Source organism: Octopus bimaculoides, chromosome 10, assembly GCF_046866305.1.
Source record: "Octopus bimaculoides isolate indiv1 chromosome 10, ASM4686630v1, whole genome shotgun sequence".
Taxonomy (NCBI): domain Eukaryota; kingdom Metazoa; phylum Mollusca; class Cephalopoda; order Octopoda; family Octopodidae; genus Octopus; species Octopus bimaculoides.
In genome coordinates this window covers 93695439-93722938 of record NC_142937.1, presented here as the reverse complement: position 1 = coordinate 93722938, position 27500 = coordinate 93695439, and the positions used below count along the sequence as shown (strand labels likewise).

Here is a 27500-nt window from a genome sequence, read left to right as displayed (position 1 = left end):
ACAAACATATATACAAACATACACACACACACACACACACACACACACACACACACATATATATATATATATATATATATATATATATATATATACACATATATATATATATATACACATACATATATACGACGGGCTTCTTTCAGTTTCCGTCTACCAAATCCACTCACAAGGCTTTGGTCGGCCCGAGGCTATAGTAGAAGACACTTGCCCAAGGTGCCATGCAGTGGGACTGAACCCGGAACCATGTGGCTGGTAAGCAAACTACTTACCACACAGCCACTCCTGCGTCTATATGTATATTAAAAAAATACATGTTGTCTGTATGTGTTTCTTGGAGTAATTGACATCTCTTCTTGTTTCGGTTTCCATCTTCCAATCCATTTGCAAGGTTTTTGTTTGGCCTGGTATTACCGTAAGAGACATGTACCCTAGGTGCTGCATGGCTTGACTGAACCCAAGATGACACGGTTGGAAAGCAAGCTTCTTAACCATATAACCACATCTGTGCCTATATGTAAACACACACACACACACGCATGTATATATGTGTGTATATACATACACATACATATTTACATATGTAACTAATATATGTGACATATGTGACTAATATATGGTAATTTATGAAGACCAAAAGGATTTAGAAGCTAATTTGATAATGCATGCAATATTAGTGCCCCAGCTTACCATAAGGCAAATTTTTACTTGTGCTATAGTTGGCTTGAAGCTAAAATTGACAACAATGTTCTTGTTGTGGCCTATTGCAGACCAGATTGATAAAGAAATCATGAACAAAATATTAGTGATCTTATTCAAAGCACAGGGTTTGGAAAAGGTGAGGGCAGGGGTAATGTGAGAATGGTGTTAATTCACAGACACTTAGTGTTTGGCACTTTATCAGTTTAGCTCATCATCATCATCATCATCGTTATCGTTGCCACCACTGCTGTCATTATTATTTTAATGGCCATTTCTCCAAGCTTGCAATAGGTCAGATGGAGTTTATTGAGGCAGTTTTTCTAGAGCTAGCTATACTCTCTGCTGCCGTTCTTCATCTTTTTCCAAGCAAGGCAATAGTTCCCCATGGCCAAACATGTTTTCACAGAACATCAGAGATGACACTGATTCTATGACAGTGATACTTACAACTATCAGACAGAGCCAAGGCAAGGAGAAACAAACATACAAACACTCACACATACATACACACACACACCGAATCCACTGACAAGGCTTTAGCTGACCAAAGGGTATAGTAGAAGACATTTGCCTGAGGTGCCACATATGGGACTGAACTCCAAATCATGTAGTTGGAAAGCAGGCTTCTTAACCACACAGCCAAGCCTGTCTATCTCTTTAGATCTCTTTTATATATAGCTACAAGGGAATGAAATTTACAAGGAAGAAGATAATTAGATTCTGGGATGTTCATGTTCTCTTATGAGAGTCATGAACATGTCAGACAATCAACTCCTTTGATACCAACCTGCCTGAGACCATTCCTAATTCTCTGATGCAAACTCTTTGTTTGAAAGTGACCTAATTAAAACCTTCAGTTAAAATTCCATGTTAATTTATATGCCAATACTAATTTGATAATGACAAAATTATTTCAAAAGATTCTTCATTATAAAGGGATTGTACTTCAACAAAAATGTAGCATCAAAAGGGTTAATAATGGAAAGTAAATCTGAAGTGAATTCTGTCAGCTTCTACATCAGGGGTCTCTAAAGTGGTCGATATCGACCTCTGGGGGTCAATAAGACTATTCAAAAGGCCAATAAATGCCTGGAAACTGTACATCTACTCAATTATTATTTATTTATTTTCTTGTACATTCCTGGGGGTCGATGGTGGGGTCAAGGATTCCATGAGGGGGTCGATGGTCTAAAAAGTTTGGAGACCCCCTGTTCTACATGTATAAGGGTATCATCTCTACTAAATGTTATTTTTAATATGTTCAGAAGAGTATCTGTTCTATATGATACTAGTGATTACATCCAGGAGTCTGGATTTCTCAACAGAATGCATGTTTAATGAATGTAAGTGTTACTACATACCCCTGTCATCTAAGAAATTTAATCCTGTATTTCTTGTATTGAGGTCTACTTTTGTTGTTATACACATGGTTGACGATGTATATATACATACATATATAGTTCAAATTTACAGAAAGCAAAAGACGAAGACAGATTTAGGAACAAGTAGGTGTATTAGTTTAACACTCAGGAAAAATTGGAAAAGTCTTTTACATTTCAAGTCTATGCTCTTCGACAGAAAGGTTTAAGGGATTAAAAATGGAGAGAGAAAAACTGTGTAGAGTTCAGTGGTCTAACATGGCAAGATGACTGGAAAAAAAAAAGGTTGAATGAAAGGGAGATATGCATGTGTGTGTGTGTGTGTACTTAAAAGGTTAAGACATTACACATGAGTGAATATATATCAAAACATCATCATCATCATCATCATCGTTTAACGTCCGCTTTCCATGCTAGCATGGGTTGGACGATTTGACTGAGGACTGGTGAAACCGGATGGCAACACCAGGCTCCAATCTAATTTGGCAGAGTTTCTACAGCTGGATGCCCTTCCTAACGCCAACCACTCAGAGAGTGTAGTGGGTGCTTTTACGTGTCACCCGCACGAAAACGTATATATATCCACACATATACATATATATATATATATACATACATATATATATATATATATATATATATACATACACATGTATATATATATATATACATACATATATATATATATATATATATATATATATATATATATATATATATATACATATATATATATATATATATATATATATATATATATATATATATATATATACATATATATATATATACATACATATACACATATATACATATATATATATATATATATATATATATATATACATATATATATATATATAAACACACACACATATATATGCATTCTCAGAGAAGTTTATCATGGAAAACAGAAAAGCAATGTATATATATATTGCTACTGGTTTCAGCTGTTTGAGGTGACCACTTCAAAATGGAATAAAACTCATTTCAGCATTTTATATACACACACATATACAGACATACACATATATGTATTTCTATATCTATACTCACTCTCTCTCTCTCTCTCTCTCTCTCTCTCTCTCTCTCTCTCTCTCTCTCTCTCTCTCTCTCTCACACACACACACACACACACACACACACATACTTACACCCATGCAAACATATACAAGAGTTGTACAGAAAGTAACACAAAATTGGGCTAAACTCTTTTTATTAACTGACATTGGTCAATCAAATAACACATGCTAGTAAAGTAACATTTCTTTCTTCATTGCAGGTAAATAATGATGTTCCAAGCAGAAGCAATGTACTATCATTGAGTTATTGACGAAAAAGGGCTGCAGGCTGGCTGTCTGACAGCCACAGAAGACTACAGGTTATTTACATAGACAACACTATTGTATAAATACACATTCACACATATATATAATTTCTCGCTCTATTACTCAAAGACAGTATTTTTCTTCACATACATTCTTCAAATGGAATTATTTACACAGAAATGCATAAATTTATTTACTTGTCATCTGATGCTAGTGTATATTTATGTAAAAATAACTACTGATAGCCAGTGCCACCTAGTGTTACTCCTGACAGCTGGCTGTGATGAGAGTGAACACTGGTTTCACTACTTGAACACCACTCTAACATGTGACTTGCAATGAGTTAACATAATGTCTGTTTGTATCATACAAAACCTCTTCAGTTTTAGAGGGATGATGGCTGGGAGGATAATATCATTCTAATATTATTCTGATATTATCCATTCAATTCCATTAAAAGAGTTTCATTATATTGTTTCATTATGTTTCTACTCAGAATGTCTTATTCTACATTGGCCCAGTTCAAAGTATTTATCAGGAATAGGGACCAACTTGATTTGGCAGGTATTTTATCACAGTCCAGTAATTAATTCTCCTAGCTGTTGGTATGCATGTGTACCATTCTGAGGTATGATCTTCTTCAAACTACATTCACCAACCACCAGTTCAAATAGCTGGTGGACAGCTTTAGGGTTACTGTTGCCTTAAACATCTGAATTTTGGTGCCCTTATGTGTAAAATTTTTAATATTTCTGACAAGGAGTAAATATAGAAATAAAGTGTTTATTATAATTTATTTAATGCAAGAATAAAATGTTCTATTTATATTTTATTTTCCTTTTGTATTTCATGACATGGTAACCTCAAGTATGACATGGTAACCTCACGTATGTAGCACCTCGGGCAATTGCTGGAACAACTGTATTTTCAGCCAGCGCTGCTGCTGCAGCTGGTAGGAATAAATACCAGTTCAGTCTGAGTGAATGTTCTATCACAGACAATAGTCTATGAATCAATTTCCTTAATTATTAGGAAGGAATACCAGAATCAATGTAAAGGGATATTGTTTGTGTTTTATTTTGTGACTTATCAAGATTTAGTTTTCAGATTTATCTCCCAGTCCTTATACTGTCAAAAAAATTTGGGTACTTTTTGGTTATCTCACCCCCATTAAAAATTGCCATTAAAAATTGGGTTACCTCCCCACTAAAATATTGAGTTTGTAGCGACAAGAGATTGGATAAAATGTATGAGATCCATTTGATTCAACACATTGTTGACATTTGGCCTCCTCAATAGGAATGGTAGGATTTGTTATAAAAATGTCATTAGATTCAATAAGATAATTAATTGTTTTAGTTTTCATGTTTATTGATTAAAAAATTTTTTTTTGTTTTATTGAGGGTTAAACAATTTTTTTAGGTGGGGGAGATAACCAAAAGTACAGATATTTTTCATAAAAACGGGGTGGGGGGGAGATGACCCAATTTTTTAATGGGGGTGAGATAACCAAAAAATCAAACCAAGTACCAATTCTTAAATACTCTCCAAAGTCTTTAAGAGATATAATAATATTTTTAATGTCTTCCATCAATTGAATAATATTTCCAGTTTTTTTTTAATACCTTGACAATCTTTGACTGATGTATTATATAGTTTAGACTGCATTCAGTTTCAATTGCTGTAGGTCTGAGTTCTTGGAAGGAAAATACTAATAAAAAGAGACTGTCACAGGGATACAAGTCTGAAGAAGAAGGAATGGTAAAGGAATGAGGACAGGGCCTTGGAATTATGGGAGGTAATAGAGCTTAAGATGTGTGAGAGCAATACAGTGAGCATGTAATGTCGATATAATTGCAGTTTTAGCAGAGAAAAAGAGAGAGAGAGGGTTACACAACTTGGTCCAGTAGTTGTAGAACGTTGGGTGATAGAAAATTTGCTTCTCAAACAACGGAAGGAACAGTCCTGGGTGTAAAGGACTTCAGAGACTTCAAAGCTGTAATATGCAGGATTGATGTACCACCCCAGATGTGAAAATAATACTGTGAAAGAGGGAGTATGGCTAATTTTATAAAAGGTCAGCTACTGTTTAAGACCAAAATATTTTATGGCACTGAAAAAAAGCCTATGATGTCTTTGTGATACAGTCTTGGTTATGTAAAGAATGTGTGGGGTCTTTATAAAAGGTTATTGAAGAAGGGGAAGTGAACTTGACATTTGCAGGGAGTCTGATGGTTTCAGTGGTGTATAGTTCATGTGTAAATATGTGTAGTGTTATTGTATACAAAGTCTATGTTTTGCATTTTTGGAAGCAAATGAAAACATTACTCTTTTACGAGGGAAGTTGTTGAAACAAATTAAAAAATATGCTTGATGACTTGCATTTCAATCAAATATGTAAATATTGCACATACAAAGTGGCTGGCATTTCTCAATTTGTTTTTTCATATGTAAAACATCATAGAGTTTAGTTCATCCGAGAAGGTTATTACTAATCAGTAGTGTAACACCATCCTTGCCTTTCTGAGATTGTACAGAGTCCTTGAGGGCTCACCCAGACACCTCATTATCTCTATTTTTATCTCTTTCCAGTTCCACCCAACCACTCCCACCTTTTCTTCTAAAACGTGAGTAGTCACGTAACTCCTTTACAGCAAGAAACCTGTTCTGCTCTGGTCCCTTCTTTCATACTTCAACACTTCATCTCTCAGCTTAAACCTGCTGCCTCACTCGGGGTTCATTGTTTTGCAAACTGCCATGGCAACCTCACTAGTGCTGGTAGCGTGAAAAACCACTCAGAAAACAGTATGGTTGATGTTTAGGACAGGCATCGAGCCATAGAAACCATTCCAAAGCAGACACTGGAGCACAGTGTGGTCATTGGATCCACTGGATCTTTGTCAAACTGTCCAAACATTGCCAGCATGGAACATGGAAGTGAAAGGATGATGATAATGATGATGCCTTAGTAATGCTGTTCCTGTCTACTTGAGATTGTACAAAGTGTACAGAATGTGTCTAAGTAGAAGGAATGAGGTGGAATCGGGCATAGCATTATCATTTGACTTTTGGTGCTGTAGAAAATTACAATTCAAGACTTCAGAAATTTACTTAACCGTTTCCTTTTACAAGACTTTATTCTCTTCAAACTTTTACTCTCTACAAACTGCTTCTCTCTGTTTATCCATTATTCTCTAGAAATGAAACTCATTATTTTCTACAAATAATTTTTCTCTACAAGCCATGTAGACCATTCTTCTTTACAAGCCAGCTCTCTCATCAAACTGCTTCTCTCTACTAAGCACTATTCTTTATAAACCATTTCTCTCTACAAACCAGTTCTCTCTCGATAAGTCATCTCTCTCTACAAATAAAATGTAATTACCTAAATATGGAAATAAATTTTTTTCTTCGAAGTTAAAGAATGGTGTTGTGGGAACAACTTTCTTGGTGAGAACAACACAGATAATCGCTGCACCGCATTATCACTACCACTGCAACCATCACCACTTCTTTTTCATTCTGCTCCTCCTCTTCTTCATCACCACCACCTTTTCCTCTCCTTCTGCCCTTCCCACCTCTTCCTCTTCCTTTTCTTATTTTTCTACTTCACATCACCACCCCCGGCGCTGCTGTTGCCGCCACCGCCACCGCCACCGCCACCAGCAGTTAATAAAAGTGTTATTTTTGATACTGGCATTGTTGATGTTGTTGGTAATGATGTTGGCAGGCTAAAAGTGCCGGTGCTAGCATTCCTAGGCAGTAGTGCTAGTGGCATTGGTGATATTGGTGGAATTGATGTTGTTGTTGATGTTGCTGTTAATAAACATGGTGATGTTGTTGTTGATGTTGCTGTTAATAAACATGGTGATGTTGTTGGTGTTGGTGGTGGTGGTGGTAGTGGCAGTGGTGTTAATGCTGGTGATGTTGGAGGTGACAGCAGCTGAATGTAGGTGATGATAAGCTGCTTTGAGGTGGGTGGAGTACATATAGATTGGATGCCAGTTAGGAAATACTAATAAACACAATTTATTGATTTGCTGAAGATTGCTTATAAAAATCTTTGGGCCTTTACTGAAAACTGAATTCTTCATGAAATCCTCATGATTTCTCTTTGAATAACACCATACAAACAAACAAACAAACAAATATATGAAAAAAAAAAGTACAAACTGATAAAAAATAAAGAGTGAAATACATCATTTGGAAAGAATAAGAGAGAAAGAGAGACGAAGAGGACAAAGGAAATAGAAAAAGGAAAATAGAAAGAAAAGAATTAGGGAAAAAAGGACAAATAAGAAGGAATTGGTTAATTTAATATTGAAAGGGAATTGATAAATGAAGAATATGGCTGGCGGTATTTTGTGACAAGATTAAAACTCTGGGAGACACACGGAGAAAAGAATGGTAGATTTGGGCTTTAGGAATGTTATGACTTTGCACAACATACTGCTACCTTGGAATGGCTTTTGTTTTGTTTATTTTTGTAAGCATGCAATGGTAACGGTGGTGGGGCTGTTTGAAGCGGCGGGGGTGGGGGCGGGGGACGGTGATGGTAGTTATAATGGTAATGGTTGCAGTGGTGGTTGTTATAGTTGTGATAGTTGTGTGGTACTGGTATTTGTAGTAGTAGTAGTAGTGGTGGTGGTGGTGGTGGTGGTGGTGGTGGAAGGAGTTTTGTTGGTCTCTCATTCAACTGCACTCCACATAAAATAATCAAGCTTCCGGCGTGAATGACAAGCAGCACAGCATGCTGGTTCCAAATTTCTGGCAGTGTGAAGTGCGTCATGGTGCTGTTTTTCTCACAGTCGGTGCCCAACCGACCCTACTATACTGTGTTGTCGACAAAATCAAAAACAAACAATGCACATGCATGAAATTAAGAATATAAAATGGCGACAATTTACCCATCGCACCCAGTGTATACGTATATGTGTGCATATATAAGTGTAAAGTGTCTTTGATCATAGGGTTTCTGGTGCTAAACAACAATGACATCTCCATCATCTCTTTCAAAATGAACAGCAGAGTCAGCATCGGACTGTGTCATCATCAACTCTCTCTCTTTCCCCTCCCCTCTCTCTGTCACTCCCTCTCTTTCACACACACATTTGCTCTCCCTCAGTCCCTGAGGGATTATCTGCCCCCAGGGGCAGATAATCGTCCACGACCAACTTCAATCCAGTGACAAAAAAGCCGGTCAAAACAACTGGGGATGGAGAAGACAGATGCAGTGGATGACCAACAAGTTTTGCTACCCTCATCTTGCTTTCTGCACTTCACAATGTGTTGCTGCAGCTGCCTTCCCCTCCACAGAACCCATGGAGTTTTCTTCCACAGGATGTGCCAGATCCAGTCTTCACAAACACACACACACAAATACATATATCAAAGGCTGTATTAAGCACTTTGAAATGCTACTATGGTCAAGTGGTCAGTCATTACATTGGACACCCATAAAACAGTTGCTAATCATTAGGACACCTGTCAATCAAATATCTCCTAAATCTCGGAACCAACCATTTGTAGAAAGTAAATCTGACCGTTTATGGTGAAAGGGAGAAACCGTTATTTGAATGCTATGGTTAGCATTGAAAGATTCTAGCATTTGTAGCAATTACAATCTTATGAGCAACCAGCAATCATTGGCATCACAAGAGGCGATCTTTCGATACTAGTCCGAAATATCGGCCTTTTCCGTAAAAAGTATCTTCGGTGATCTTTACCAAAGATCGGCCTTTTCCGTAACACCCGCACGATCTTCACTAGGGTGTTAGGGTTAGGGTTTTAGTGTCAGGGTTAGGGTTTTAGGGTTAGTTTTAGAGTTAGGGTTAGTGTTTAGGGTTAGGGTTACGGTTAGGGACGGAATTCCCCAACTCAAACCCTAACCCTAAAACCCTAACGACGTCGTTTCCCTCTTTCCCTCCAACATTTTTTACGGAAAAGGCCGATATTTCGGACTGGTATTGAAAGATCGCCCAGCAGACGAAAGAATTATTAAGTATTAGTTGAAGGCTAATACATGCTGACCTGTGGTGGTCCTATGTTGTTTGATGGGACTGTTGTAGCACCAGGAACACTTGCTATTCACATCTACCTTTGAGTCAATTGTCAAGAATGAAGAATCCTTATAAAGAAACAGCAGAGCTTCTATATAAGAGATCCGTCTTTTACCTTTTACTTGTTTCCATCTCTGGACCACAGCCATGTTGGGGCATCGTCTTGAAAGGTTAGTAGAACAAAGCAACCCTTGTATACTTATTTTTTTAATGTGAAACTGCTAAATTATGGGAAGATAAACAAATCAACGATAGTACTCAAGCTGTGGTGGGAACAAACCACAAACATACATATATACATACATATATAAATGCATGTGCGTATATATATATATATATATATATATATATATATATATATATACTGTTGTGCCTGGGGAGAGTCATTCTCTTTTAGTGCCTTATAATTTAGTACCCTCACCGGTAAAATTTTCACTTATTTGTTTTTTAGTTTTCTAAAAATTTTGTTGCGTCTAAACGAATATATATATTTCTTTTACTTTTATTTGTTTCAGTCGTTTGATTGCGGCCGTGCTGGAGCACCGCCTTTAGTCGACAGATCGACCCCAGGATTTATTCTTTGTAAGCCTAGTACTTATTCTATCGGTCTCTTTGCCGAACCGCTAAGTTACGGGAACGTAAACACACCAGCATATACAAACACACAAACACATGTAAATGTTACGGTCTTTCACACAGATTCTGCACATCATATTCATTCTCAGTGCAGGGTTATAGAAAAAGACACTTGTCCAAAATTCTGCGCATTGGGACTCAACTTGAATCTGTGTTTCCAAAGTGAGTTTCTTAACCATGCAACCACTTTTTTTCATCCTCCTCCCCGTCTTTCTTTTTCTTATAAAAAAATTTCTTCAACACCACTTTGTTACAATTCAATTAGATAAACAAATGAAATCAATCACAAAAACGTTGCCACATGTTGATCACCATTCAGACTACTTGGAATGTCAAAACATTTTGACCCCAAATACTCTTTCTAATCTTGGTGAAAGTTCAGCAATTTCGAGTGGAGAGAATGAGAAAAATCGATTACATTGACCCCCAATACTCAACTGGTGCTTATTTTATCGACTCCTAAAGGATGAAAGGCAAAGCCGACTTCAGCAGCATTTGTAAAAGCCAAAATGTAAAAGCCAAAAGAAACACCGCAAAGCAATTGTTCTAATGATTCTGTCAATTTGCCACCTTATTCTGACCATTAATATTACCAGAAGATTTGTAAAATGCAATAAAAATTCAAACAGTCTTTGAAAATGAATGTATTCAAAAGATGTATTGATGGACCCATCATCACCCTTTTTGTCGTCAGTAACATTCTTTTCATATCCCACCACAGAGGCTTAAAAGGAACACTGCTTAAGAGTCGGACTTGCTAGAGATAGTAGCAAACTAATCTCTTTCAAATTACACTCTACTGCCTTCAACAAGGAGGGACACACCAGACAAGGTAAGCCTATATTATATCTTAATATAAAAGATAAAATGGCCACGGTTGGAACGTGTGGTCGTAGGTCTGCTCAGCTATTGCTAATCTGAGTAAAAAACAACACCTATGTCCACGATCAACCACCACTACATCATAGAGGAATGTAATTTTTGACAAATTACATCTTATTCTCCAAGGGTTGTTTGCAGTGTGGTGTTGAAAAAAAAGAAATACTCTCTTACAAAACGAAGACGAGTTGCGCTTTTAGAAACAAACACGAACTGTCAGTAGCACTCCGTCCTAAGTTCATATTTAATCACAATTTTATCGTCGCCAACGTAATCGTATATCAGTTTAACATGTACGCCCGTTCAGAGATTAAAGATAACTTGATTTCACATAGAGCACTTTCATTTCTGTGCATGTGACTGTCTGGATGCGGGCATGTGCGTTTATGCGCGCGCGCGAATGCGTACGTGCGTGCACGAATGCATACACACATGCAAATAAATTTAAGATTTTTCTTCAACCCCTTTCTTGATATCATTTCTATTCTGCGTAAATCAGACCTTTTTGTATGCAAACATACACATTTTTGTAATGCACGTATTTAATATACTTTATATGTTGACCTGTCTTACTCGCTTATCCTTAACTTCACTTATCAACCCTCTCAAGTTTAAACCTCTTCTAAGTGTACTCTATACGGAGAATATTTGAGCTATATATATATATTATATATATATATATATTGGCTTTCGCCAAGCAACGCACGCACCACTTTGTCCCTCTCGGGTCCGTGCCTCATCGCGTTCTTACACACATAATTTTTCTCGTCTGGCCGTAAAGCCTTTTCTGTTTGTTTTCCTGTCTTGTTTTTTGTCCGCCACTACATTCCTCCATGGCTAGATTTAATTTGCGTATACAAATTTAATCTGCGATCCATGGGACGAGCCGTTTTAGCGATGCGTCCTGCCCAAGCTCGTCGAAACGCCGGTGTTAAAATGTGGGTGGCTGATGAAGGAGATGTTCTCTATGTGGCTCGTGTGTTCTCGTCTACGTTTGTTTGCAATGTCCTGTACCCATATATGCACCTATACATACAGGTGGATGTCGGTATGCACATACCTGTACGTATATATGCATATACTCATTTACTATTTGTTTATATATATATATATATATATATATATATATATATATATATATATATGTATGTATGTATGTATGTATGTATGTATATTTTTCGTTTTTGGATTTGGTTTGGAAGATTCTTTATGTGAGTTCGTGTGTTGAAGCATGTTTTGTTGTGTCTGGGCAGAGTCATTCTCTTTTAGTGCCTTATAACTTAACACACTCACCGGTAAAGTTTCCACTCATTTACTTATTTATTTTTCTAAAAGTTTCGTTGCGTCTTGCAACCTTTTCAATAATCGTCTCTCCCCCTTTCTCTCTCTATATGTGTACACACACACACACACACACTCATATATATATATATATATATATATATATATATATATATATATATATATATATATATATATATATAATGGACTATGCTTAATAAGAATTCAGTAGACAATTACTTAGAGTGTATATATACATACATATATGTATACACACTTATACATACATTTTATACATGTGTGTTTGCGTGCGTGTATGAGGGTATGCGTCTGCATGTGTATGTGTCGGTGTGATCTTTACCTTCCTGTTTGAAGTTTATATTTCACTAAAAACCTGTCCTTCAGCTTTCTGCAAACAAGTTTAGACGGATGTTTACACATTCGAAGTACGAGTTTAAGATTGGAAGAGATAAATTCTGGCAAAGGAATTTTTTTCCTGGAAGGTGGGTGATAGTACCCGGCATGACGTCGATATAAATCTCGCTCTATTTTTTTTTTTGGTTGATTGCAAGCCGGATTGAGCAAGAAATATTAAGCTTTGATTGGTAGTTAATAGTTTCACTGGAGCTTCCATTTCCTTTGTGTGTCTTCTGTTCTCCACTTATTACACTTTTTATTTACTCTCTTGGATCTTTATGAATCATTTTAACATGACAGTAACAAAGAAATGCTTTGTCACTTTTGCTGCAACGGTGATTTTGCTCCTTGAAGAACAGAATGTACTCTTTACTGCCTTTTCTTAAGCATTCTCCCTCCGTATTGCTTCCTGCAACGCTCTTTATGGATTGGTCATGAAGGTGCGTGGCCTTAATGACGAGGAGGTGAAAAGAAATTGTTTGAAAGAAGATCTTGGATGTTAGGAAAAGAATTAAGAATTAAGAATTCAAATGACTATCTAGATAGTATGTTTATACACTTGTATATAATTATACTGTGTGCACAGACCCATGAAGAAATAAGATTTTCAATGGATTTTATTGTCCTTTTTGCTGTTTCCCACGTTTCTTTCATTACACGTCTCTCTCCCTCTCCCCCTTTCTTTCTCTCTCTCTCTCTCTCTCTCTCTCTCTCTCTCTCTCTCTCTCTCTCTCTCTCTCTCTATGCACGTGTGTGTGTGTGTGTACGTACATACATACTATTATATATTTAGTCTCATAACAGCCAATTCATGTTACCGAGCGGTTTCTTGAAGAAGAACCTTTCAAGCGTGGCAAGGTAAATTAACAGTTCGAATACATGGCTGAATAGTAAAGTATAACTTAGACCTTGTATTACTGGTGACCTGAGATCACCATAAAGGGTTTATTCCTCCCAGAGATGTGAAAACAAAAGGGGAATGACACTCATGAATGGAAAAAAAAAAAAAACAATTGACAAAAGCCCATCAGAGTTATACCCCTTAGTTTGGTCTCTCTTACTCATTATTGGTTGTGGGATGATGAAGGGGAAAGGGTGAGGAAGAAGAGAGAGATAGGGATGAGGAGTAATATGAAGGGAGTGGTTGAAGAGCATGTGTGGTCACATGATGGAAATGGGGAAACTGTATTCCTTATTTCTCTGCTAAATTAAGACTGCACTTTTTGCTGCTGTTGGGTTTGTAGTGAATTTCAAAATTTGTTGCAATTATTTTCTTTCATTAAATATTTTCATCTTTAAAGGTTTATGTAATGTCTTTATTATTAATTTCTCCAAAAATAATAATTTGTTGTGATTAGTGTTGTCAGATTTAGGGAAAAAAGTAGCAACCCCCATAAAACGGTTGTCATCATCATCATGCAAAATTACATCTTTGTAGAAATTTTCAACAAAATTGGAAGAAGCAGTTTAAACCTAAAAGATCTGGTGATCGCTGTTTGTTTATGTTCTTGTAACTTAGCAGTTCGACAAAACAATGATCAAGGGAATCAGAACTGGATTAAAAAAAAAAAGAAATGTGGCTCACTTGATCAACTAAAACCTTTCAAGATAATGACTCCCAGCTCTGGCCACATTCCAGTGATTAAAACTAAGACACACACACACATGTGCATACTTGTGCACACATAATGATATAAAATAACAGCTAATATCATGGGTCACTTGAAATGAAATTACATCACTTACTGAATTCTCCAATTTCAGTGTATATAAATACAAAACTCTTTGTAATATCTGCAACGCATAGTTATAGATTCCTGCAAGCATCTTATTACTTTAAGCACAATGTGTGTGTGTGTGTGTGTGTGTGCGTGTGTGTGTGTGTGTGTGCACGCATGCGTGCATGTGTGTGTGTGCGCATATGATTCAATATGTGGCTTGGTTTCATTTTCAAGTGTCTTTTTGTATTAATACTTCTGTTTCGTTGTATATATTAACACTCAAACATTCTAAATCTGATTCATTTCTCTTATTTTCCCATATAACTTTAAAAATGTGTAGTCATATAATCTCTCTCTCTCTCTCTCTCTATCTATCTATCTATCTTTCTGTTCATGTCTTTGAACATAAAACAAGTAGAATATTTGGGCCAGACATGGTAGGTTTAAATGTTAAAGGGTTAAAGCTCCTCTTTCACTTGGTCACAAATGCTGCACCTATTTAGAACATTTGCCAAGAATTCAGGAACTGTATAAGTTTTTAAGAGATGTCAAATGACTGTAAATAAATGGACAGTGGCACTTGGTAGAGCCCTAAAAGGCCTTTAGCAGGACAGGGCAGGATTTATATGAAGTAGACCTAACTAATTGCCTGGTGATTTCCAACAAATCTACACATTGAGGGAATGTATATACATTGATATAATTTACTCTCATAGCTGAAAGTTTTCAAGTATTTAAAATTTCAATTCATCTAATTGACACTATATTGTGCATAAAATATAACTGTTTAATTAATGAAAACTCATCTAAGCAACAAATATGCAAATTAAGCTATCAACCAAAGTAGTAGTGAAATTCCTAACTGATTTATACAGCAGTTGAATTTCTATGTCATCAATTGGTAAATGAGATTGGACACATCCTTTCTGGGGGGCAATCAACAAACCACAAGATTCATCTTTTTCTCTGCATATAGAAAGCACAGAAGGAATGTTTACATTCTTATACTCCAATATCACAGTTGAAAACCTAATATCTAATCTGTCTGTCTCTCTATACATACATATATTGTGCGTTTGGCATTAGGAAGGGCATCCAGCCATAGAAATGATGCCAAAGCAGGCATTGGAGTAAGATGCAGTCCTTGGACTCATTGGATCCTGTCCAAACCATACCAGCATGGAACATGGATATGAAATGATGATAATAGTGATGATGATGATGATTGTATATGTGTGTGTGTGTGTGTGTGTGTTAGTTACAATGCTGAAGCTTTGAAGTAAAAGGTTATTATGTATAGGAAACACATTTGGCTATGAGCAGAATCTGAGTCCATCAGTCAGTGCAAGTCCAGGGCATCAACTACACAAACTTATTGAACAAGCATTCATATATATATATATATATATATATATATATATACACACACACATACATACATACATACATACATGCATGCATGCATACATACATACACACACACACATTCACAAGCACATACATACATGTGTGTGTGTGTGTGTACATGCACTCACACATTCATTATATATATATATATGCACAGGAATTTGCATGCTTAATCACTACACTAATTGATCAGTTAATCAACCAGTTTACACACAACAGTTACCTTCCAAGCCATTTTTTTCAAAGCCCTAAAAATATCACTGAAATACTTATAAAACTTTGAGAAAAATGGCTCAGAAGGCAACTGTTCTATAATCCAGTCATTGAAACGTACGTGAGAGAATGAAGTATCAAATGGATATTATCCCTGATTCTTTTCTTCTTTTTTTACAAATATATTTAGTACATTATTTACATTTGACGGATATTTATCCTCATCTTGTTTGTTGTTCATACAACATTTCGGCTGATATACCCTCCAGCCTTCATCAGGTGTCTTGGGAAAATTTTGAACCTGGGTTCTCATTCCTAATGTATTTTTCGATGTTGTTGTTATTATTATTATCATTATTATTATTATTATTAAATATTATTATTATTATTCAGGTCACTGCTTGGAATCGAACTTGGAATTATGTAACTAAAGTACATAATTCCCTATGTCTTAAATATAGAACTGTAACAAACATATTGAGTGATTAATACATTAAAAGTAGTGAGTTGTCTGGATTTTCCATTTACAACTTGTACCTGTCACATAAAAGTAGCAACCTGTGACAAATTATTATAAACCTGATTGGACATCCTGTTAGCTGGGTTTTGTGTACATGGACTACTTACTGAGTTATATGTCTGGGTTTATTCCATCTATTTCTCCTTAACTATATACATACATACATACATACATATATACATACATACCCTACATGCACACACACACACACACACACACTGACACATACATATATGTATGTATTTATATACACACACATGTATGTGTGTGTATGTGTATGCTTGTGTGTGTGTGTGTGTGTATGGTGTGTGTAGAGTGACATTTCTATTTTTCTGTAACAGAATTGGGAGACATAGTACTACACTTGCCATGTAGAATTACTTGAGACTTGTTGATATTTGCTAGAATTGGGCCATGGTGCCACAGTTTGGCATTTCACCAATTTATCATTACATCATACCGAAAGGTTTATCTAATCAGAACTATAGGAGGTGGGAGTACTCAGTTAAAACATGGGGAGACACAATAAACTGTGTCTTTCTTTGTGTATGTGTGTGTGTGTATGTATATATATATATATATATATAAACTTTGAAGGAACCAAGTGAGTATTTTACAGAGAATAGAGGAAATCTTGAATGCAGAATAGCTGTGCAAATTACTTAGAAGATTGGATAAATACAGCAAAAAGTGATCAGCAAGCCACTGTAGGGAATGGAACTCTGTACCTCTGGAGTTCTGGCTGAGCCCGAATCAAGGGTCACTTAGCTTAATGGTACAGACCGCTCAGCATGGAATTTTAGGGGTAGAGAGTTCCGTAGTGGCTTGCTGGCCACATTTTTTCCATCTTCTATGGGTACTTACACAATCTTCAAAGCATTTAAGATTTCCTGTATTTTCTGTAATATATATATATATATATATACATCTCAAAATAAATACAGTAACGAAAGGGTTAAGCAACATGTTATGTATGTTGCATTGACAGTGTTTTTTTATACACATTCTCACACATACACACATGCAAACCCCACCACCATCACCACCACCTCACACACATATGCAACCACCACCACACACACACGAATGAAAATCCGAACAAGTTAGTGTCCACTTTGATTATTTTGTTGAGAAATAGTTACGATTGTTCACTAACTTTTTTTTTTCAAGTCAGTGCAGAAATATAAACTGTCACTGAATGAGTCCTGCTTTTTTCAAACAACCAAACAAGTAGAACATATCTAGATATGCTCTACTTCCAGATAACACCATATCCAAGAAATACTTAACACAGATTTCTGCTTTCTTGTAAAACTTATATAACAAACTAAGCAAATTCCATTTGCATCCTATCTACCCACAAACCAAACTTATCAACTTACCATCATGTATGTATATATATATACATGTATATATACATGCATATATATACATACATATATATATATATATATATACATATATATATATATATTTGAAAAACCTACACGACTAGGTGAAAAGCACTTCATTTAATATGTGACATTAATAAAAATCTGTAAATGTACAAACATCCAGGTTTCTGAGTACCTTAATAAAAATTTCTTTCTATATAATTTCTGTACATCACCTCCAAACCTTCAAATATATATACATATATATACATACATATATATATATATACATATATATACATACATATATATATATATATACATATATATACATACATATATATATACATACATATATATATATATACATATATATACACACATATATATATACATACATATATATATATACATATATATACATACATACATATATATATATACATATATATACATACATACATATATATATATATATATATATATATATATATATATATATATATATATACATATATATATATATATATACATACATATATATATACATACATATATATATATTATATATGTGTATATATATATATATATACACACACATAATATATACATATATGTACACACACACATATATATAGATACATATATATCTATATACATATATATCTATACATACATACATACATATATATATATATATATATATATATATATATATATATATATATACATACATACATATGTATATATACAATGGGGTGCTGAAAAGTTCCTGGTTTTGTGTAAAAGAAAATACAGGAGGATCAGTTAATTATGATTTCGTTCAACATATTCCCCTCTCAGATATATATGTGTGTGTGTGTGTATATATGTGTGTGTGTGTGTATATATATATATATATATATATATATATATATATATATACCTACATACACACACACACACACACACACACACATACATACACACACATATGTGAAGACATATGCATATATATGATATATGATATCTAGACATCTTCTTGTTTTTTCTTCTTGGCTTCTCTTGTTTCTTCACAATTTGTTCACTCATCATTTCTCACTGTTTTTCCCCTTTATTTCACAGGCCTCATATCACACATACACACAGGATACACACACATATACGCACATACAGATTTATGCATATACATATCTAGACATACATACACCCATACACAAACACACAAGCACATATACACACACATACAAAGACATGCACATACATATCTAGACATACATATGTACACACACATACACACACACACACATTTATGTATGTACATACATGTGCTATTCAAATGAAGGAAGCATTGCAGAAACTTTGTTAAAAGAGAATGGCTTGATTACAGACAGTCAGTTGATTCTATTTCTCACTGATGGTGCTGAAGTCATTGCACATGGCAAAAATGTCTGCTGTCTTAGTTGCAGTCATTTGTAGACTTACAAAAACCTGTTGAGCAATCCTCACACTTATCGTTGAAACTAGACCAAATGCTTCCAATATTATAACTATTTTCAAAGGGAATATTCCAAGCTGATAATCTGTTTGTGCTTCTGTTTATTCTGGCACTAAATCTGCTTTTTTTTAATATATATATGTATATCTATATATATATATAAATCCAGTTGTTGTGTGCTATAGTTTACTACAGCAAGAGACACCGATATAACCTAGAATTTCTTAACCCTTTCGTTACTGTATTTCTGTTGAGATGCTCTGTTTTTCTCTCTATTATTTTTAATATAACAAAGTATTTTGTAAAATAACTTAAGTTACCATTAATCTAGTGTTAGGAACATAAATTGTGTGTAAGGTTTGGTGGAAGATTTTAATTCAAAACTTTTGAAAACAAGACATCAACCCCAGTGCGTAACAGGTACTTAATTAATCAACCCCAAAAGGATGAAAGGCAAAGTTGACCTTGGTGGAATTTGAACTCAGAACGTAATGGCAAATGAAATACTGCTAAGCATTTTGCCTAGCGTGCCAGCAATTCTGCCAGTTTGCCACTTTGCATACATTTCCATACAAAATGTGTTATAAATACGGTAGAACCTCGCTGTACTAGTGTCCCACTAAACAAGTAATTTACTGTACAAGCTGAGATTTGTACGAATTGTTTCATGAAGTACGAGTGGAAATCTGCAGTATGAGCACACAGATCGTCCCATCTTTAAAGTAATTAAGTTAATAAAATCACTTTACATATCTTTTTTGTATTCTCTTTTTTATAATTGTCATTTTACTTGTAATTACACCTTTTCTGTTTTAAAACCCATAAAAAATTATATTGGGTTTTACGGAAAGTCTGTGCTGATTTTTAAAGAAAAGAAAAAGGTCAATAAATACTTGCCATTACATTTTTAATCAACCAAATATGAACCATTTTGTTGCACAATGCGTCTCCATCTTTCCTTTAACTTGAAAATACCCTCTTCCCAGAATTGAGGTGGTTTCATGGCAAATAAGTCAAAAGGTAAGCTACTATAAATCGGCACGAACTTTCCGGACAACCCAATATTTGATTGGTTTTAGGGGCTGGAATGGATTAATTATATTTTAGTTAATTTCAATGGGAAAAATTAATTTGTAAAACGGGTAAATCATAAGATGAGCTCAGTCATAGAACGAATTAAACTCGTACTGCAAGGTATCTATCACTGTATATTGTTATTGGTTGAAAATCGGTCTTTGTACAGAGACCACTGTTGCAAGCATTCAGGTCCGACCTTTGGTTTCAAGATAACTGCCCCCCACCTTCCCGTTACTCTCAGAGGCCCTGTAAAGAGTCATGAAACACTTCTGACTACAAGATTTAAAAAAAAAAATCATAATCTTTGCTGGTTGTAGAGGGTGAAATTGTTGTGGGATGCAAATACAGTTTTAGGAAATTATCACCAATTTAGATGAAATTCTTCCATGTCATTGTGGGGAATAGCAACAATGATAAGATATAGTATGTTTAGAATATTATCTTGGCCATTACACAGATACAAGCATATTTGAGAAGCATTTTATCTAAACTGTAAACTTTGTACTCACACACACACACACACACACACATGCCTATGCACTCTTCCCTCTTTATGATTCTTTTAACGTTGTTCATTTTTATGTCTTTTTGTGTTTTATTCTGCACACTCTGCATGTACTTGTACCTTTCATTACTGTCTGTTTTTACGTATCTGTCTGCTTTCTGCTGCCTCTTGTAATCTTTTCTGAGGAGTTGTTATGTACCTGAGCACATCATCATCATCATCATCATTTAACATCCGTTTTCCATGCTGGCATGGGTTGGACGGTTTGACTGGGGACTTGCAAGCCAGGAGGCCGCACCAGGCTCCAATCTGATCTGGCAATGCTTCTACAGCTGGTTGCCCTTTCTAATGTCAGCCACTCTGAGAGTGTAGTGGGTGATTTTTACGTGCCACTGGCATGGGAGCCAATCAGATGGCACCGGCATCGGCCACGTCTGATGGTGCTTTTTATGTGCCACTAGCGCAAGAGCCAATTGGAGCGGAAGTGGGGTGGCATTGGCCACGTTTGGATGATGCTTTTCATGTGTCACTGGCACAGGAGCCAGTTGAGGTGGGGGCTGTCATCGACCACATTCGGATGGTGCTTTTATGTGCCACCGGCACAGGGAACCAGTCAGGTGGCACTGGCAATGACCCATGCATGCATGGTGCTTATTGCGTGCCACTATTATACAATATGCTCATTTTTAGTGTTATCACTTGGCAGAACCATTAGCATTCTGGGTAAAATGCTTAAAAGCATTCCATCTGTCCTTAGGCTCTGAGTTCAGAATCTGCCATAGTTGACTTAGCCTTTTGTCCTTTCAGGGTTGATAAAATGTGGTATAAGAGAGAGTGAAGAAACAGAATAACTTTTTGGATGTAACCATGGATACAATAGTATCCATAGCAGTTGCAGCATTACCAAGTAAATGTGAACAGTACTCTAATGAAAGGTCTTCTACTGTCTTGAGGATTAGCGACTGATTAGTGATGAAGTATTTTCTGGCCCCTAAAGGTAGTAAGCAGGTTTTGTTTATGCATTGGAGTTTTGAGATGTTATACATGCCAATGTTTTTCATAAGAAGAGCCCTGTGGGGATTGGAAAAACAGAGAGGGTTTGAGACATTTTGGCGCCAATGCTGATTGATTTGACATCAGACATTTTAATGTTTCTCTCCTTCTTTCTCTCTCCCTGTCTCTCTCTCTGATGAAATATTCATGTGAGCATATTTCTCTACGTGTTTGAGAAAAGGGAGAGTGTTTATGTCAATTATGCTCAATTAATAAACTGTAATGTCTCTTTCTGTTTCTCTACGTGAATATTTCTCTGTGTGTGTGTGAGTGTTTGCCTCCAGCATCAAAAAAATACTGTTGTCACAGCAGGCTGAATGTCCTGTCAGTTGTGCCAAATTGTCCAAACAGCTGTACCCAAATTGTTTTATTCTGAATTTGGATGATTTCCAACTTTATAAATTTATCTGGCACCATAGCAAAGAAATAGGATATAATAGGTAAAAACTTTATTTTATTTTACCAACCCTGGAAGAACAAAAGGCAGAGCTGACCATGATAGAGATGGAAGAAATGCCACAAAGCCTTTTACCAATGCTCTAACAACTCTGCCACCTCAGTATGAGTAAAAGCAGGGAAATGCTTAATAATTCTTCCTAATTTTGGCACAAGGCCAACTAACCATCACAAACGTAAACCTCTTTCTGAAGCAAATTCAAAGCAACTGTATTCCACAAATAAGACATAACACAATGAATCCATTATTTTGTTGTTTTTACATGAATCGCTACCCCATTATTGCACCACTTTTCTTCAACACCCCCTTGGAACTTTCCACTGCCCCCATGGCGGGGCAATGCTACCCACTTTGGGAACCACTGTTATGTTAGAATAAACTATATGGTGGTAGTTATTGTGAGAGAAACAGTCGTATTGGCTTTTTGGTGCAAAATGCACGGGGAGATAAAACCCCCACCACCTCCACAGACATTGTATTTATAACCTCTTCTACTCTTTCATTTGAATGTAGTTTGATTTCGTTACAGAAAGAATTAAGATATTGCTAGTGTGGAGCATCGGTTGTTTTCACCCTGTTTACATACATCTACGTATGTACGAATTTATGTAGGTTTGTATGTGTGTATGGATGGACGGATTGATGTCAACATCTGAAGAAGACATTGTAATTGAGAGATGTTAACAGTCTTAGTCAACCATTCCATGAAAACCAAAATCTAGTTGCACCTATGCAATTAGATAAAGCTCTTCTTTTCCTCACTTCCGAAAAATTCAAAACATGCAGTTGAAGAATTTGAAATGAATATGATTTCACCGTTATCTTCATAACAGAAACATTGTGAAATGAAGTAAATTTGTCTGAATGCCTATCTGTCTTTTAGTCTCTCCCTCTCTCTCTCCATAACCTTCTCTCTGTCTGCATGTCTCTTTTTTATCTCTTTATCACACTCTTTTTTTCTCCCCCTCTCTCTCTTTCTCTCTCTCTCTCCTCATATTAAAATTTGACAAGACGATCTGTTTTTTTTTCCTTCCCCTCAGTTGAGGAAAATTAATTGAAAGTAAATGGCAAATTATATTGTGAGATATTTGTCGCCTGTTGTTGATGCAATGATGTCATTTGACATTATTGAAATATTAAAAAAAAAAAGAAAAGAAGGTTATTCATATAAACTGACTCATTTAAAATAGAAGTTCAGTTTTATTTTAAAACAACAACAAAAGCAACAAGTAACTATCTTTAATAATTATGATTTCTCACACAGACACAGGACACACGTGGATTTTGTATTGACTCAGGAAAGATGCTGTCAACAAGATTTGAACTAAGAACATACAGAGACATGACTAAATACCATATTGCCTTTGTAATAATAATGATAATAATAATATCAACCTAGCAGAATTTGAACTCAGAATACAGAGGGACATAAGCTAACACAACGAGGAGCTTTGTTGATATATTAATTGTGCCAAGTAGAAGACTGCAAATTTGGTGGGCATGGATCTTGCCAATTAAATTGACCACCATGTCTGATGGGTTAGGATTTTATCAGCCTTGGAATATTGAAAGCCAGAGTAACAAAAAAAAAACAAAAAAACAAAAACAAATGGAATTTGAGTTTCTAGTCCAAATTTCAGAGATTTTAGTTCTTAACTTGTTTCTTTTTGGTTGTCCTGTGTTTTTTTTTTTTGTTTTTTGTGTTTTTTGCATGAATTGAAGTATTGCAAGAAATTTAGTCTTCCTCGTTAATTAAAACACACCATATTCTTTCTCACCACTTCATTTCATTTCATTTCAACTATAATATTTACTCTCTTAATATTTGCAGCCCGTACTGTTTTGACATGAATATATGATCCCATCAGTACAAACCAATTAGAGGCTTTTTAATTATAATTACCTTTGGCAAGAATTGAAAAAGCAACTTATCTCTCTTTCTTCCTACACACACATACACACACGACTCCTTAATCCTCTACCCTTCAATCCTAATCATTCTGGCAGTCTGTCTCCCCTCATTTTCTATCCCATACAATCATGCAGACTAATTCTTCAACTCACCTTGTGCCATCTAGGCACCTCATCACCATTATCTATCTCTTGCAGCTCCTACTGGTCATTTTCATTCTCTTTTGTGTGAATAGCCAAATAGTTTCTCTACAAGAACCTGCACACCTTGCTTTTCATAGTTCAATCCCCAATCTATAAGCGGAACAGTAAAGCTATGCAAGACTTTTTTCAGTTTTAAAATGTGATATTGTTTTCGTTACATTCCAATGATGGAGTTTTGTATCTTTGTTAGAAACCAAATCCTTCTTCACAGGAAAAATTTGAATGATTAAATACAGAAGACTCACACAAACACACTCCCACCACAATATGTATGTATTTATGTATACAATATGAATGTATGTATGTATATTACATACATACACACATTCGCATACAAGATTCGTTTTACACATTGTTAATTTCAAGAAAATTCGTGTATTCTCGGAAACGATAAAAATCTTTATGATGCAGATCATGTAACAAACCAGTATCTAATAACATTACAAACACGGAAGAAACAAACAGAAAGAGGAAGAAATCCGGCGTCAACAAACAATCTCATAAATCTAAAAGCTAAGGAAATTGCCACTGACTTTTTAATAGAGACAACAGAAGTAGAATATTTAGGGTCACTTGCGCCATACATTATTCATAAATCAATCAATCAACCAATCAATCAATCAATCAATGCACCTCGATAGTGTATGTGTAAGAGATTACTTGTTCCTTCAATTATTCAGATAATTTGTAAGTTGGGGCGATGTGTGTGTATATCGTTTTTATATTCTCTCTGCTATTCTCTTTGTTTCTATTTTAGAGCGTTAGCACATGCTAGAATCGTTAGCACATCGGCCAAAAATACCTAGTGACCTTTTTTTTGCAAGCTCATTACGTTCCGAGTTCAAAATCCGCCCAGTTTGACTTTACTTTTCGACCTTTCAATGTCGATAAAATAAGTGCCAGTTGAATATTGGGATCGATGTAATCGATTAGCCTGTTCCTTCTAACACTGCTAGCATTGTGCCAAAATTTGAAACCTCTGTTTTTTTCGCTTTTGAAAAGTTTGGAATTCATTGTGAATGAATTCACACACAAAAAACAATCTACCAACCTTTAAAAGAAAAATGAAAAAATGTTGAGGGCTTTATTCTCAAAGCCTTTACACATATTGGAAAAGTGATTGAAGGTTTTTCAGTCTCTATATTCAAATTTCGTTCAAATTTGAAAGGTTCTGCAGATGTAAATATATTTCATGTCATGTCTGTCATTGCGACATTTATAAAGAAAAGAAAAAGACTGAAGGCGAGATTAAGAAAAAAACAAAAAACCTCGTCACATCGATCGATATACATACAAAACATACGTATATACACGCATGCATACATACATTCATACATACATACATACGCACACACACACACACATACATACACACATACATACATACATACATACATACATACATATGCATGTATACATGTATCTGTGCATGTATGTATGTGTGATCTTTGTCCGTCTCTCTGTCTCTCTAAATGCGTGTGCGTGCGCGCAGGTGCGCGTGTATACACATACACATACATTGATAGACACACGTACGCACGTAGCAAATAGAGCGGCGAAGCCATATTGAGCGATTAATCAACCCATATAATAACAAGCGGCAAAAGAAAAAAAATATCGAGTGATGTTTAAAAAAATTGAGAGATATTTGATTATTATTTAAAAGAATATATAGTTAATCAAATCATAATATTTAAACTGTTGTTATATATCTGCTCTTTATTTAAAGCAGCGCTTTAAAAAAATTCTTGTCAAATTTCATCAATGCGAACGTTATAACATTATTTCTATGGGAATTAGCTTTACACACAACGAACTAACAATTGGGCATTTGGAATAAATTGATTCAATCGTCGTTGAGCTGAAGTAATTACTGTATGTACGCCATTATGTACATCGTACGCGCACGCGAAAACGCGCGCACGCGCACATACACATATACACATACACACACACTGTCGACAAATGGAGAGATAAAGATTTCTTTTGTGTTGTCATACTTGATTTATGTAAAATAATCTGTATATCCATGTAATCGTCCTTTGTGTAGGGCAGGCATGTGAATCGCAATGGTTCGTTGAAGACGTCAAAATAGAATTTTGGTGTTCCAGCCTTTTGCAAAATTTCAAAAAAAGGGTGTTTATTGTTGTCAGTCTTCCCTATATTTGGTTAATTTAAACATTGGCTATTTGAACTGGAACCACAAGAATTTAGGACAAATATCGCAATGCATTCTGCCTGATGCTCTTACGAATCTGCCAATAGGCCGTCCTCGGAATATTGGTTTCAAATTCTGGCCATTTTATTAACATTAAAACGAAAGATAGCATAAACATTATTCAATTGTCTTTACTTTTCTCTGACATAATTAACTCTATTTCCATTCTGCACAAGATACATCGGTTCGTCCTTGGACTGTCGCAGAAACTTCCAGCCTATAGCTTAATTCTTTTCCATTTTAGAGAAAGATCCCATTGTGACTGGTTCTCAATGACTCTTTTCTCCCAGTGTGACGTTGCTGAATTCCGACAGTGACAAACAGACTAAACTGTTCGCAGGACTGATACTTCATTTATCGAAAAGGCGGAAGGTAAAGCTGACCTCGATGGGATTTGAACTGGAACCACAAGAAATCTAGGACAAATATCGCAATGCATTCTGTCTGATGCTCTTACGAATCTGCCAATAGGCCGTCCTCGGAATATTGGTTTCAAATTCTGGCACGAGGCCAGCAAGTATCGGGGGCTACTCATTTTATCGACCCCTGTATGATGAAAGGCAGAATTTGAACTCAGAATGTAAAGGTGGACAAAATGCTGTCAAGCATTTTACTCGGCGTGCTAACGATTCTGCCAGGTCACCGCCCCCTTATTTGGCGAGTTGGCAGAAGGCCTAGCGGCA

The 27500-nt window shown here is 35.6% G+C and overlaps 1 protein-coding gene across 1 annotated transcript in view; it reads right to left on the bottom strand.

Annotated features, from left to right (window-relative positions):
* The window catches only part of LOC106880745 (uncharacterized), a 202756-nt gene that overhangs the window by 122629 nt on the left and 52627 nt on the right, over positions 1-27500 (bottom strand). The gene's annotated exons all lie outside the window — the stretch shown is intronic.